The sequence below is a fragment of the Aythya ferina genome, assembly GCF_964211825.1.
Source record: "Aythya ferina genome assembly, chromosome: 4".
Taxonomy (NCBI): Eukaryota; Metazoa; Chordata; class Aves; order Anseriformes; family Anatidae; genus Aythya; species Aythya ferina.
In genome coordinates, this window is record NC_140300.1 from 34,378,637 (window position 1) to 34,393,379 (window position 14,743).

General features: G+C 39.0%; 1 protein-coding gene across 1 annotated transcript in view; it reads left to right on the plus strand.

Moving 5' to 3' along the window:
* The window catches only part of LOC311435742 (uncharacterized protein), a 100,469-nt gene that overhangs the window by 21,009 nt on the left and 64,717 nt on the right, over positions 1–14,743 (plus strand). The window lies entirely within an intron of this gene.

The following is a 14,743-nucleotide window of genomic DNA, read 5'->3' on the forward strand; positions in this document are numbered from 1 at the left end:
CAGTGCAATTAGGCTTTTGAAACAATGTTTTCTGAAGTACCTTATCCTGAATTTTCCTTTCTTTTTATTCCCTCTGTGGTGCTTTCTGAAGTCATTAACAAGACATCTGTCCCCAAAAGCTGGATGCAGATTGCATTTGGACAGAGGGCTTCCTTAGAGGCCAATAATTTCATACTGGTATCTCTCTAAGTCCTTTTTATTATTGTGATCATCAACAAAGTTAATCTCTACGATCAGTGACTAGCCAGCACTGCTGTCATGTATACAGTGTCATAGCAGCTAGCAATGCTTGTACTCGTGTTTTGTCACAAAGGAAATACTTTGCATCTTTAATAACACAGAATCACAGAATTGTCTAGGTTGGAAGAGACCTCCAAGATCACCGAGTCCAACCTCCGACCTAACACTAACAAGTCCTCCACTAAACCACATCACTAAACTCTACATCTAAACGTCTTTTAAAGACCTCCAGGGATGGTGACTCCACCACTTCCCTGGACAGCCCGTTCCAATGCCTAACAACCCTTTCGGTAAAGAAGTTCTTCCTAATATCCAACCTAAACCTCCCCTGGTGCAACTTTAGTCCATTCCCCCTCGTCCTGTTGCTAGGCACGTGGGAGAATAGACCAACCCCCACCTCGCTACAGCATCCTTTAAGGTAGACAGTGATAAGGTCGCCGCTGAGCCTCCTTTTCTCCAGGCTGAACAAGCCCAGCTCCCTCAGCCGCTCCTCGTAGGACTTGTTCTCCAGGCCCCTCACCAGCTTTGTCACCCTTCTCTGGACTCTCTTGAGCACCTTGATGTCCTTCTTGTAGCAAGGGGCCCAAAACTGAACACAGTACTCGAGGTGTGGCCTCACCAGAGCCGAGTACAGGGGGACAATCACTTCCCTAGCCCTGCTGGCCACACTGCTTCTGATACAAGCCAGGATGCCGTTGGCCTTCTTGGCCACCTGAGCACACCACTGGCTCATATTCAGCTGACTATCCACCAGTACTCCCAGGTCCTTCTCTGCCTGGCAGCTTTCCAACCACTCATCTCCCAGCCTGTAGTGCTGCTTGGGGTCTTGGGGTTGTTATGCCCCAGGTGCAGGACCCGGCACTTGGCCTTGTTGAACTTCATACAGTTGGCCTCAGCCCATCGGTCCAACCTATCCAGATCCTCCTGCAGAGCCTTCCTACCCTATGCTCACCATATAATATAATATGCTTACCAGTACTTGGCTCTTACCAACCGGTAGGACTGGGGTCTGTCCTTCAGTGCTGGAGGAGAGGAGAAGAATAAGGGAGGGAGGGCGGGAGGCACTGGATACTTGTGGAGTGTTTAAAGCACTGTATAAAGCCAGGTTTAACTGCTCTTGGCCAGTTTAAGTTGACCCTATAGGTATACCCAGGGCACATTCATAAAGGACAAAAGGTCAAAGTATCAAAGACTTGGAATAATCAGCCTACAAATGAATGGGAAAAAAAAAAAAATGGTTCCTTTTCTTTCCTTCAGTTGGGGATTGGATATTTGCCACCAAGCTTCAGACATAATTAAAGCAGGGGCCTTGTTCACAGCAGGTACAGCAGAATACCTTCTTTCATAGCTGCTGGACTATGATAATATTGTTTCTCTTGCATTAGAAAGATTATTTTGTTCAAATACTTCTTTGGGGCATAGCTTTTCCTATGCTAGGGAGAATCCCATGTTTCCAGTACAGGACATCTTCTCTTCCTTCCTTTCAGGCTATGCCTTTTTAACAAGGCAGGGGAGAACATCCCCTAATTAACAAGGAAGTTGTGGAGAGATGAGATTCCACAGACATAGCTATTGGCAAAGTAAATGGTAATGATGTAGAGGACTGAGATAATCAGACTACAGTTCTGCTTTTGGAAGACAGTAAAAAGTCTGTGACGTAGGGAGGGATGATATCTACATTGGTGTGTCCAAACATGTCCTATAACAGAGTAATGAAGGTGTGAAGAGTTGTTTCTCTGCAAAAAGATGTAATCAGTTCCTGGATGTAGTGAAGCTGTTGGGCATATTTCCACTTGAGCATGTTTTGCAGGAGACCTGCAAATATAATGAAGTTATGAAATAAGTGAAATATATAAGTGAATAACATAATAATCAATCACTAGAAATGATTTTTGTCTGTCATGCAGCCATATCCATGTCTTACATGGGAGAGACTGAGCATCCAGAAAAGGTCTTGGGGGATTTAGGCAAAGCTTTCAGAAGACTGTGCTTTCCCTTTATGATTGTACATCCTGAAGGAAAATCAGTCTGTGAGGACAGTGATGGAAAGATTATGTTTGTACTTATATTTTATGCACCAAACTTGGGTCCATTTCCTTAAAAAGGTGCTTTACAATGCTGCAATTTTGTGAATATGTCTACTAAGGTTTGAGGAATCCACTCTGAACTGGCTCAGTTCAGTATAGTGGATTTAAGTGTACTTTATTGTTTATAAATCCAGCTGGTTTCCAAATGTTCTGGGGTCCAGTCTAGCCTTCTAATATAATTATGAAAAAAAGGTCAGGCTAAATGTCAGGTGTTGACAAAGTACTGATTGTTTCCACTTTGCAGGCTTCATAAATGTCAAGAGAAAAGAACTCTGCTGTCTTGCCTTATTAGAAAAGAATTCAGTGAATGTAATGCGTCTGAAGACTATTAGTGTGGCAGCACAGCAGTCTCAGTCTCCCTCTGTACCAGGTAGCTCACGGGGGATGGATGGGTATTCAGGTTTCTCCATTTTAGCTTTATGCTGTGGAAAAAAAAACAACCTTTATGCAGAGAAGTTGGGTATGTACCTCAAAATCTTTTTCATTCTCATTTTCCACTTCAAGTTTTGGCCTTTCTGCAGAAGTTACTCACTACTTTGTGTTGGTTTTGCTTTCACCCATCATTCTATGTTTTTCCTTTAATTTACTTGAACAAAGATTATTTGCCAACACGCTTATAATCACCATCATCCTGCACTCAACTTTTTCTGTCCACTCTGCTAGTTAATACCTGTAGTAATAAGGTGCACATTATGAAGAAGTGTTCTTCCTGAAGCACTCTTGATCGTCTTCATCAGTCATTAAGTTGTATCTACCAAGTAAATCCTTGGCACCAGATTCAGGACTCGAGTCTGGTGGTCCTAACAGGTAGTAATGGATTTTGCAAAAGTGAAATACAGTACAGTAACTGTTCTGGAGAACTGCAATATGTGGTCACAGTGTTTCACTTTTTCTTTAACTGAGTTGGAGAATTATTAAATGTTTCAAAGCCAGAGAGAGGGATAAGAGAGCATTTCTTTATAACAGTGGTTCAAAGTTCTAGGTGAGCCCCAGAAAGCTACAACACTATTGTTGCAGCCAAGTATATGTCTGTTCTTTCTTCATAGAACCTCTCTCTGCAAATGAACTGTGAGTGTATCTCTATAGTATACTGCCTATATAACTTTATTTGTAAGTCCATGCACGTGCATAGCTATGTACACACATCCATACACCTTTTACTCATTTGAATCTGTGTGTTTGCTGGATGTTCCTGAAAGTAGATGGTCCTTAATCTAGTTGCATGTGTGTGTTTCATTTCTTAGAGGCACCTTGGAAAATGTGAAGGTGAAACAAAATGGCCAGTTACCTTGAAAATAATCTCCACCAAAGCAAATTACTATTAACCTCCCTCCTGTGTTCTGCCTCACAGTCTGATCTCCCAGAGATGCTGTGCACCTGTAACACGGCAGGACAGAGCATAAGTTTTTCTTTCTGTCTTGAAATTTTCTAAACCTTAGAGATATAATCCTATTTACATTTTCACTGAAAAGAATTGAAATGTGTGACTAGTTCTGTGTTTGCAGGTCTAAGCAGATGAAGTAGGAATTCCACTTTTTTTTTTTTTTTTTTAAACCAGGTTTGATTTAATTTTGTTTTGCTTTAGCAGAATGTATGCTAAGACCAGCAACAGGAGAGCAAAGACTTGAGTGCCCAGTGACATTCTGTTCTGTTTGTGAGGTCCTTGGTGCAGGCTGACAAATTTTTATTATAATAGAATCATAGAATATCCTGAGTTGGAAGGGACCCATAAGGATCATCAAGTCCAACTCCTGGCACTGCACAGGTCTACCCAAAATTTTAGACCCTGTGACGACTAGGTGCGCAGTCCAATCTTTTCTTAAATTCATACAGGCTTGGTGCAGTGACTACTTCACTGGGGAGCCTGTTTCAGTGTGCGACCACCCTCTCAGTGAAGAACCTCTTCCTGATGTCCAGCCTAAACTTCCCCTGCCTCAGCTTAACACCATTCCCGTGGGTCCTGTCACTGGTGATTACAGAGAATAGGTCACCTGCTTCTCCACTCCCCGTCACGAGGAAGTTGTAGATTGCGATAGGAATAGTTATAGTAGTGACTGAATCTTGTATTGTTGAAACCAGAGGTTAGGCATTTTTTAAATGATAGTATATTAGTAATTGAATGTGTTGTTCTAGTTTAGTTCTGTGGTATCTATCAGCAGTAGCATGCTGAGCTCCTAAACACCGAAAAGTCTTTTGAAGAGATGTAACATAGAAGTGTAAAATGTCTTATGGTCCATATCAACACATCCACTAAAATGAGTAAGAATAATACTTACTTATTTCCATTTTGTTTATTCCCTTGTGTAATATTTAAATCAGCAACATTTTAATTAGCAATATCTAACCTTTTGTTGTTTCTGATATATCTATTATAAAATTAATGCCATTAAGTGAGGACCATTTTAGGGTAGAAGGTGTTATGTAATGACTTAGACTTCTAAGTGTTATGGTGTTTCCTGCCATGCATGAAGACACCTGGAAATTAAGGTTAATCCTGAGAATAAATTTATGAGTTTAGGTGAAATTCTACTTTCAGTGTTTACTATCAGCACACAAAGACTTGGGCTGTCCTATTTGGATCAACAGGGACTTTTAGGTGACAAAGAATATTCATGCACTTGATGGATTATCCCCCAAACTATAGAAGACAGCTTTTAAAAGTTTATGTAAAATACAATTTTATTCTGTTTTTAATTAATAAAAATATATATCTAAGCAGTCACAAGAAGAAATCTTCTCAATTAGGCTATTATGAATGAATTTGAATGATATCATTTGCCTTTTAGTGTATGCTACTCCAATTTGTTTAAATCTCAGGCAGAAGTAGGGGAAATGTTGCCTTTTGGCAGGAAGCTGCCTCTGTATTTTAAATACATACATTAAAAGTAGCTATCACTGTTTGTTCCTTTTATATCTGTATCGGTGTGCCTAGAAGTATGGCATAAAAAGGGTATGTGAAAAGCAGGAATGGATAGATTGCTCTTGATCTGGGAAACTAGAACATAGAGAAGTTTTTTTCCATGCCCCTTGGGAGACTACAAAAGGCATTCATTTTAAAAGTAGACCAGGGTAATTACCACTACATTTATGTTAGAGGTTAACATTAGTGTTATTTCCTCTATTGCCTGGTTTTACAGAATGTTATGCCCCACTGCTTTTATTAGATCCAAGCAATGGATGAAATAAGTGTTATTAACCTCTAACACTTGAAAAATTAGTCTTAAGGAAAACAGAGACAAAGCTAGGCAGTGACTTTTCTTTGCTAGTTGGGCAAGGTGCTGTAAAACTTTGCAAATTTAATAGTTATTTCATAACGTATCCATTGGGGAAAAAAGTGAAACAAAGTAAGAACAACGGAAGTCAGTAAAATGCTTGCACCTTTTCTTAAGTTCTTGAAATTTTACATAAAGTAGAACAATAGAAGGCTTTTGCTGAGCATAAGATCATTAGAATCGAAGAAAAATGACTGAGTCTGAGTTTTAACATAAAATGTTAATCAGCTGTATTCACTGACATATTTGAGAGCCAAAAACATTTTAGATACTTTACTTAATGGTTACATTCAGGCCCTCAAACAATCCTAGTTAAAACTATTCCAAGACCCAAGTGCTTAGTACAGAAAGGGAGTGGTTACAGCATCACCAGAAATAAGAGCTAAAGAGGTTCCCACTCTACACAGATTTAGCAAAAGTGTATATCCTGTCATTGTTAAGAAAATCCCCAGGGGATGAAATCAGAAGAAACATGGCTTGATATACTGGAACATGGATTCCTGAGGTCACACCCTAGACTGGTCAAAAACCTCATATATTTACGACCATGGATGCACAGCTCTCTCTTCCTGCTCCTCACTTGCAGAGTTAAGCAGTGGTGTTTCTTACCATACTGTTCTGAAGTTAATTTGATTAATAAGGTAATTAGGGAAATTGAAGAATAACGTAGAAGAATAACATACAGGGGCCATAGAAGTGTTTGTGGCCCTGGGCTTGTTTGAGCCCTGTTGTCCTATGAATTAAAATACAGTGTCAAGTTATGAATAACATCTTGAATGTATTTTTTTTCTTAATTTAAACTTAGATGTAAGGTCTTCTAACCAATTTAACTGTAACAAAAAGTAAATAAAATCTTTAAAAAAATATCTAATTTCTTTCCCATTTGCCACCACAGCCTTTGCTAACCTTGCAAAGAGTTAGGCATGCCCTACTCTCCAATCAGGACTCTAAATTTGAATGTGGTTTAACTTTAAATGTCTGTTTAAGCTCCACTTTCTTCCAACTGAGTTAAATCGATACTTAAGTGCTCTTTGAGATACCATACCTTTTGTCATTATGTTTCTTCATTTCTTACTATGAATCCTTCATACAGAGACCTCAGGAATGAAAAAGATACGAGAGAAAATAAAAGTCACAAACATTGTTAGGAAGAAATAGAAACAAGAGAACAGATTTACCAGAGAATTTTAATGTATTAAATACATGTACACAACAAGCTACTTCTAATTACTTCTAATTTTGTAAAAGCTGATATACCCACCTTACAGAGCTATCACAGTACTCAACATTTTGGGAAAGTGAACCAATGATCTTATTGGTCCTTCCCATCTCTAACTGCTACATGGTTATATTTTATTCTGTATTGGATTTTTTAAAAAGATTAAAACTAATCACTGGTGATAAGGATATGTATTATTGCTTGAAATGAAAAATATACCATAGATCCACGAGGATGGGGGAAAAAAAAATGCTTTGAAAGGTGATTTTAAAGGATTCTGCAGGACTCATGTAGTATAATTTCTGTGGGGAGCAATTATGGTAGAGAGCACTTCCTTGAAATATAATTTCTATAAGCATTTGTTATTGCTCCTCTTTAATATTGCTGAAGTTCAGAATGTAAATACCATCATTTTTTAAACACCTAGAATATTCAGTGACCCAACTAATTTACTTTCAGAATATTCAGTTTCTACTTACTTTGTTAACTATCTCCTCAATTGCTTAATTGAGTATTTTAAGCCAATAAATTACCCTTCAACATTTCTGTCTGGAAGCTCAGTCAGTATCCAAAACAAGCTAGTCATTAATGAACACTTTCTCGTACAAAAGAAGGGAAGGCAGCAGATCTGAATTGTGGACCTTGTTTGGTTCCCTTATTCTAAACACATTAGTACACTGTATTTCCCCACTTATATAGGCTTTTGTATGGTGAGCATGTGACTGTTTAAATGTCCCAGCAGGGCATCCAGGGACTGCAAAAAGGAAAAAAAAAGAAGAATGAAAAATAAAAGAAAATTGTTTGGAACAATTTGCGTTAGTTCAAGGGCAATGTTAAGCATTTTACAGCTGGTTTATTGCTATTCTTGTGCTGTTTAAGCTGTCTTTCATGTCAAAAGTCCTTTCCTGCTTACAAATCATCAGGAAGAATTGCGGCCACCACGCTGTTCGCCTAAGCTCCTCCAGGGGTTCTGGCCCTTTGATCATAGATATCGTTTGCAATCGAGTTAAAAATAGGGGGCTGCTGAGATAAGCCGAGGCTCTGACAGGAGAGCAGCTTTCCTTTTTCTTTTGGACTTTGTTCGCCCCTTCCCTAGTATGGGAACACGTAATCTGGGCACAGAAGGAGTAGTGTTATGGCTTTAGGAGATGTGTTTGAAGGAGCTGGGGAGGTCATTAAAGAGCTCAGCCCCTTGCCAGCATAGGCCGGCTTTGCAAGGTCTCTGGGTTCAAAGACAGATTTGTAAACCAGAGCCTCAGTACATAAAATTAACAAAAGCAAGCTTGCATCCATCTTTGAGGCAGATTCAACTCAATGCCAAAATTTTAGCACTTCCCAGCTCTCTTTACTTGGGAGTCTTTTCCAAGCTGATGAACATCACTTCCCCAATAATTCCATTACAGTTGTCAAAGAACCCCCGTGTGTATTAAACCTGATAGAAAATTCTGGTTGACAGTGGTGGGCATTAGATCAAGTCTGAAGTAAGTGGCTTTGTTGCGGAGAAAATCTCCAGAACAGTGCGTGTGCTTTTCTCTTCTAGGTGTAGTAGGGAAAGGTTTTCTTGAACAGTGTCTATGTGTGTTATGTGTGTGTGATTCTGAAGAAGAAAGGATGGTGTGACAAGTTAGGTTAATAACCCCAAGTAAATTCATTATATTTTTGTGCCATCTTCTTTTACAGTTATAATAGCACCTCCTTTTGGAAACAGTCAGGTTTATCATGGAGAGAGAGGTCTTCAATTACAACTGATTTTTTATTTTTTTTTTGTCCTTAAAAAAAATAAATACCCAAATAACCCAAAATGTAGTCCACACAGAGATGGCCCAGGCAACGTGCAGTCTACCTTTATTAATATTATTTATTTGTTTAATTATATTGCTTAGGAACCTGGGTCATGAACCCAGAGGCCTGTTGGACTAGATGCAAAACCAGAAAAACGTATAACGAAAAACCAGTTTCTGCAGGCCTTTTGTAACCAACAATCTAAATACAGGGAGAGGCAGAGCAGCTGTCACAGCACATCAGCAGCCTATGTTTTTAGCAGTCCTTATGGCAAAAGAGTTGTTTCAGAAGGGATTTGAATGTGGATGCAGAAAAAAAAAAAAGCTTTACAACCATTTTTTGCAAGAAGTGCAGTTTATATTTCATTTGATAGAGGAGAAGGAGTCAGAGAATATATAGGAGAGCTCAGTGCTGTTATAGATATTATGTTTAAAGGATATCAGGGAGGAAAGATAAGGGAGAAGCAGATTTTATTAGTTGTACAGATTTATTTGGGGGAAAAAAATCCCCAAATAAGATCGCAAGATCTTAAAAAGGGCATTTGTGTCTGGAAGATTTTTTTTCCCAACATTGCAATTAGTATAATAGAAAATATAATTCTACCCATAAACTTTTTCTTGTTTATAGAGAGGACTTGTGTGGCCTATGAAATAGGCTACAGATATGATCATGATGAATTTTGGCTTCACTGATGAATAATGTAAAGTAGCTCACCGTTGTCTAAGAAATGTCTTAGACATTTCTGTTCTTGTCCCCCAAAATAATTGGGGGTGGTGCTTACTCGCTCAAGATTTTTTGCTGAACACAGTCACGTAGGAGCTGTGACATGACAAATCAGTAATTCTGTAAGTACATGATATTTTATGAAACCAGGAAAAGGTGAAGTTGGAGAGAAAAGTAAATCAGACTTGAATTCTAGGTGCAGTTTAACTGTTACAGAGCTGCCTCAGTGTATGCAAGATTAACAGGTCAGTATTTCTACTGCTGGGTTTTGCATCTGGGACTATTTTAGCCATATAAATACTACTAGCAGTAAAACTAAATATAAAAAAATCACTGGAAGCTTTGTGGGTAAAAGTTGCTTTTACTCTTTTCCCCCTTTTTTATTTTTCTGGTAAGATGGAAGCTTTTTTTTTTTTTTTTTTTTTTTTTTCCCCTGGATAGTTTTACTGGTATATATCTTGACAGAAAAAGAATCAAATGGCTTGTTTTATCTTTACAACAAAAGATACCTTTTCTCCAATGTATTCCAACTACTCACTTAAGATTTATTACCTATAAAATAAAAGGAGAGCCTTTATAATTTTTCAGAGAGTGCAAGTAATATTGTCATTAATATCTCAGATTCGTTGGTCACCTTGGCAGCTGAAGGCAGCCATCAAAAATGTGAAACAGAACCATGAGCTGGAATGAAGAGAATTGTTTTCATGAGCAAAGCACAGGTATGGTCAAAGAAGCTGTTGAATGTCGAAGTCGTGATCCAGGAGAGGAGTGGGATCACCAGGTTTGCTAGTGGTTAGCTGAAAATGTAAAGGAGTAACATGACTAGGTGCACACTTCTAATATCTTTGAACTTGCTGTATTCAGTCCCTTTCACAGTAAATGGGGAAATACCGGGACTTCTACTGTAGGACGGGCTAGTTCTGTCATGTAGTTGATGCTGAAGTCAAAAATTGATCACGTGAATCATGTATTAAAAGCTACCATCTCTCTTTGTTGACCCTGGGGGGGGGGGGGGGTCTGAGACAACTCGCTTGGCCAGAAGATGGCTGGTTGTGGAGAAATAGTTGGCCCCTCAACTGCCCCTCTTCGAAACAGTATTTGATATGCCATGGAGCAGCCTACTTTGGGGTGCTTTGTCTGTCTGTGAGCAATGGGGACAGGCAACTGCAGAAGAGCCAGGTGAAAGCTCACATCTGCAAAACACTGAGCAGTCTTTTCTTGGGCAGCATCATGTGCTTTCTGAGCTTGCTTCTGATGTGTCCAGTTACAGAACTGATCCAGTTTTTTTTTTGACATAATACTGAAAGAAAAACACAGAGCATATTAATACTTATCCCATGTGGAGAAAGCAAAGCATTTATTTTAAACATATGTAAAATGTATAATTAATATACAGAGAAAAAATATTTATTGCTCCTTAATACAAAACATAATACAGTAAGTGCTAATAGCAAGCCACCATAAATCTATATTGTTGATGATGTCAAAACGCTCATCAGCTTCAATTCATATTTGGTTTATGGTAATTATACAGCTCATTTGCTAATTAAAGGAGTCCCTGCTGTAACTTCTAGTAGTGGGGCGATTGCAATTTGTGTTAGGAAGCTGCTTAACTGTGTAATATTAAACTGTTGTACTTGCTTGTTCTTGAGGCAAATGTAAGTAAAATTGCTATACTCCTGAGGCAAATTTGGGAATGTGCAATACCTGCCTCTGTACCTACCTTCTGCTGCCCAACATGGGAGAAAGTCTACTAATCAGTCAGGAAGATTAGGATATACTTAGAAAATAAGCTGTGTGGTGTGTGTGTGTATCTTTGAAGGAGATACACGTAGCCTTGAATTTAATACATTTGTGGTTCTAAACAGAATTAATTCTGTGGCTGTGGAAAGCATAATTTCCACTATGGTCCTGTAATCACTAACGTGTAGGCTTGACCTACCACATATGTAGGCGTTTGCGATGGGAAAAGTAATGTAATTGGAGATTTTATGTAGGTATCCCTCTTTGAGAGGAGATGTAGATTCTACACATAAGCCTCAGCTTTTAGAACGACAGTGAAAAAAGACAAGATGTTTTGCTCTTGAAAAAAATAGCTTGTCTCCTTCCAGCCCTTTAGAAAGTGCTGCTTGAAGGTGGCCTTGCTTGCAGCTTACTGGTTAGAACCAGCACCTTCTGTGAAATGGCTTAGCTCTAACATGATTGAAAACACCAGTTCCTAAAGTATTGCCTTTGTATCTGCATTTGCCTCCTTGTTCACTGTTGTTTTTTTACTCAGTTCCTAATATATTGCAAGGTTATGTGTAGTGACATCTATGGTAGAAATGGCATTATGCCTTTATATAGGGAATAACATAAAAACAGTCTCCGGGATTGTTTTAAATTTCCTTCTGATGATCTGTGCCTCAGGGAGGGGAGATAGGGAAGGGATAGAAAAAAACCTTTGAAGAGAATGGAAAATCCATTTGCACAGATGTCTGGAAAATCAGTTTCCTCCCAAGCTGTTGTAATACTTTTGAAGAAATCATTATATTACCTTTTAATCCCCTAGTGCCAGCAGTTGCCTGTGTGACCAGATATTGCCAGCAGTGGTCTGTGTCTGACAATCTTCCCTCAGTGTCCACATGTTAATTAGATTTGTTCCTGTGGAGAAGCACACTCATACACATAAACACATGCATTTTTTCATTTTCAAATTTTGACAGAGATTAAGGAACTGTAAGGACCTGTCAAGCCATATGGAACACCATTTACTTCCTTTTTGGCACCAAGTATGTCCTGTCCCTATAAAAAGGAAGAACTGCTGCAAAAATGTTGGCATCTGCATTGCTTGTGATAGTCCATGCACCGAGAAAATGGGATACTCAGGCTTCTTCTTTTTGCAAGACATGCAAGACAATATAAACTGAATATTAGTTCAGTATTTTTGTATATTCTATATAATTTGTTTCATATATCCGTATAAGAGTTTGAAATCTGTGATGAAATAATCAGTTGCATTACTCTTATTTATGTCAGAGATGGTGCTGCATAGATAAATATGCATCACCCATGAAGTGACTTGCATTTCTGTATACTGTCCTGAAATATTACATAGTTTCAGCTTAGTTTTGCCAACGTTACAGTCACATCCTGGGGAAAAGAAACGTGCAATCAGGTACAGGAAAATACGTCATACTGTCACAAGGGCACCTGGACTACAAGGGGGTTTGCCGGGTGCACAATGGAATATTCCTGCATGCATTTTTACATGTTAAATTTTTGCCATTTAATGGATTAATAGATTATAACATGCTCTGAATACCAATATCAATTGCCAGCCAAATCTCTGTCCCTTCAGTCAAGGAACTATATAGAAGTTAAAATGTCACACACCTAAGTAACACTAAAAAAAATAAAGGGAGGGAATAATAATAATAATAAAAAGTCTCACGATTTGATGACTAGTTATTAGATAATATAGTTACTAATGTAGAGGTAGTACTATGTAATTAGTATGATACCCATGCAAACAATATTGTCTTTTTATTCATAATACTGAAGGCACAAACCCATTCCACTCCCTCTGTAACAAGGCTTTGCTTTAATTGCTAACAAAATCTGGAAAAGTTCTTGTTGAGGATGTGTCTTCATATAAAATGCTTTATTGGGCACCCTTGGAAGTGGTGAGCCAGACTGATTGCTTAAGCCTCAGCCACTGAAATTGTAATTGTATGTGTTGGTGATCTTGGGATTAGGATAAGAGAAAGAAAGTCACTCTGTTTTTGAGGTCATGTTGCTCTTCAGATTTCTTAGAGGAGACTATTTTCCAGTTTTGAGGATGTGTCGTCCCCCCCCCCACCCGTTTTTTCTGTCTCTTTTACAGTTCCTTTGAAAGAGTGATGCAGATGTTATCTGAGCTTTGTTTATGCTGCCATAGACAAAGATGATATGTCCAAAGTCAGCTAAGTAACCTCTCAAAGCCACTTAAATGTGCATTATCTCACAGACGTGAGCAGACACATGGTAATTGGCTTTCTCCTGGTAGTAAGTAGAGTTATGTTAAATGTGGGCCTGAGGGGAACCCCTGTTTTGGGTTGTAGTTTATTATTAGGTGAGGAAATTACTGGACACCTCCAGCTGCCATTAATCAGCCATGGAGCCTGACTGGAGCCAAGTGAGAGGCCTGTGGGTGGATGCCGCTGAATGGCAGGGAAATACAACGAGACAGAGACAAATGTTTTCCAGCCTAGCAGCACTAAACTCTGCCCTTTCACAGTCCTTAACATGCATGTTCAAATTGATTTAGTCTGTTTACCCCCTCAGCCTAACCATCCATTTCCATTGAAGACTGACAGTTTTATGTGTTGCTACCATGTTATTATGTGTGGTTGTGCTGCCAGTAGCTATAGGATTTCAGAAGGGCTCACTTCCAGACATAAAGGGAGAGGGGGGTGGGGAGCTTGAGTCATTTAATTCCCTTTTACAGGGTGCAATACATGTTGAGCATGATACCAATTCTCTCTCTCTCCCTCCCTCTTTCCTTCCTTCCTTTCTTCCCCCCCTTTATTTGTTTATTCATTTATTTATTGACTTTGGGTCAACACACACCATGAAAAAGCCTTAAATAAACTTGCGTGCTTGAGAAACACATCTGTCAGGTGATGTAAGTGTCTGGCTTATTCCTCTTCCTGTTTAGTTTACAAACATGCCATTCCTTCACGGCTCTGGTATGCTGACAGAGAGGCAGCTGGAGGTGGGTGCTGCTCAAGTGAGAAGGAGCACAGGTAGCACAGCCGTGATCTTCAGCCGCCTCCTGAGCATACCTGAGGTTCTTCCTCCACTCAGCTGGGAGGTCAATGTGCCGAGGCTGCAAGAAATGCTGAACTCATTTGTTGCATGCATGCAAAAAATGGAAACACGGGGAAAATAATGGGAGGAATTGTTATTCTGTTTTGCAGTTTTTGAGGCAGAAAGCATTAGTTCTAGAGGAAGAGCCAGGATGTGGCTCATTCTCCCCACAGAATGATCTGTATTTTGCCAGTTGTTTTATATTGAAATTGCAAAAACAAACAAACAAAAAACTTATGGTTTGATTTGAATGCAGGAAGCTAAGGAAGCCCCAAAGAGAAAGAAGCGGCAGACAGTGAATTTTGAGCAGCCCTATGGTTACATTTTCCTTAGGGGCTCACTTAAATCTGTCTCATGAATTCTCATGTTCATAGTTTTAGTTTGAATGTTTTTTTTTTTTTTTTTTTTTTTTTTTTCCCAAACTTTCTCCTTTGCAGGGCAATCTGTGTCAAAATTAACAAATCATAAAATTTTAAGAAGAACATAAGATGATTCCTTCCTTCCTCCCTCCCTCCCTCCTTCCCTCCCTTCCTGTGCCCATATGTAAAATACATGATTGCTGTGGAGCAATTGTGTCAAAGTTAGCCTGC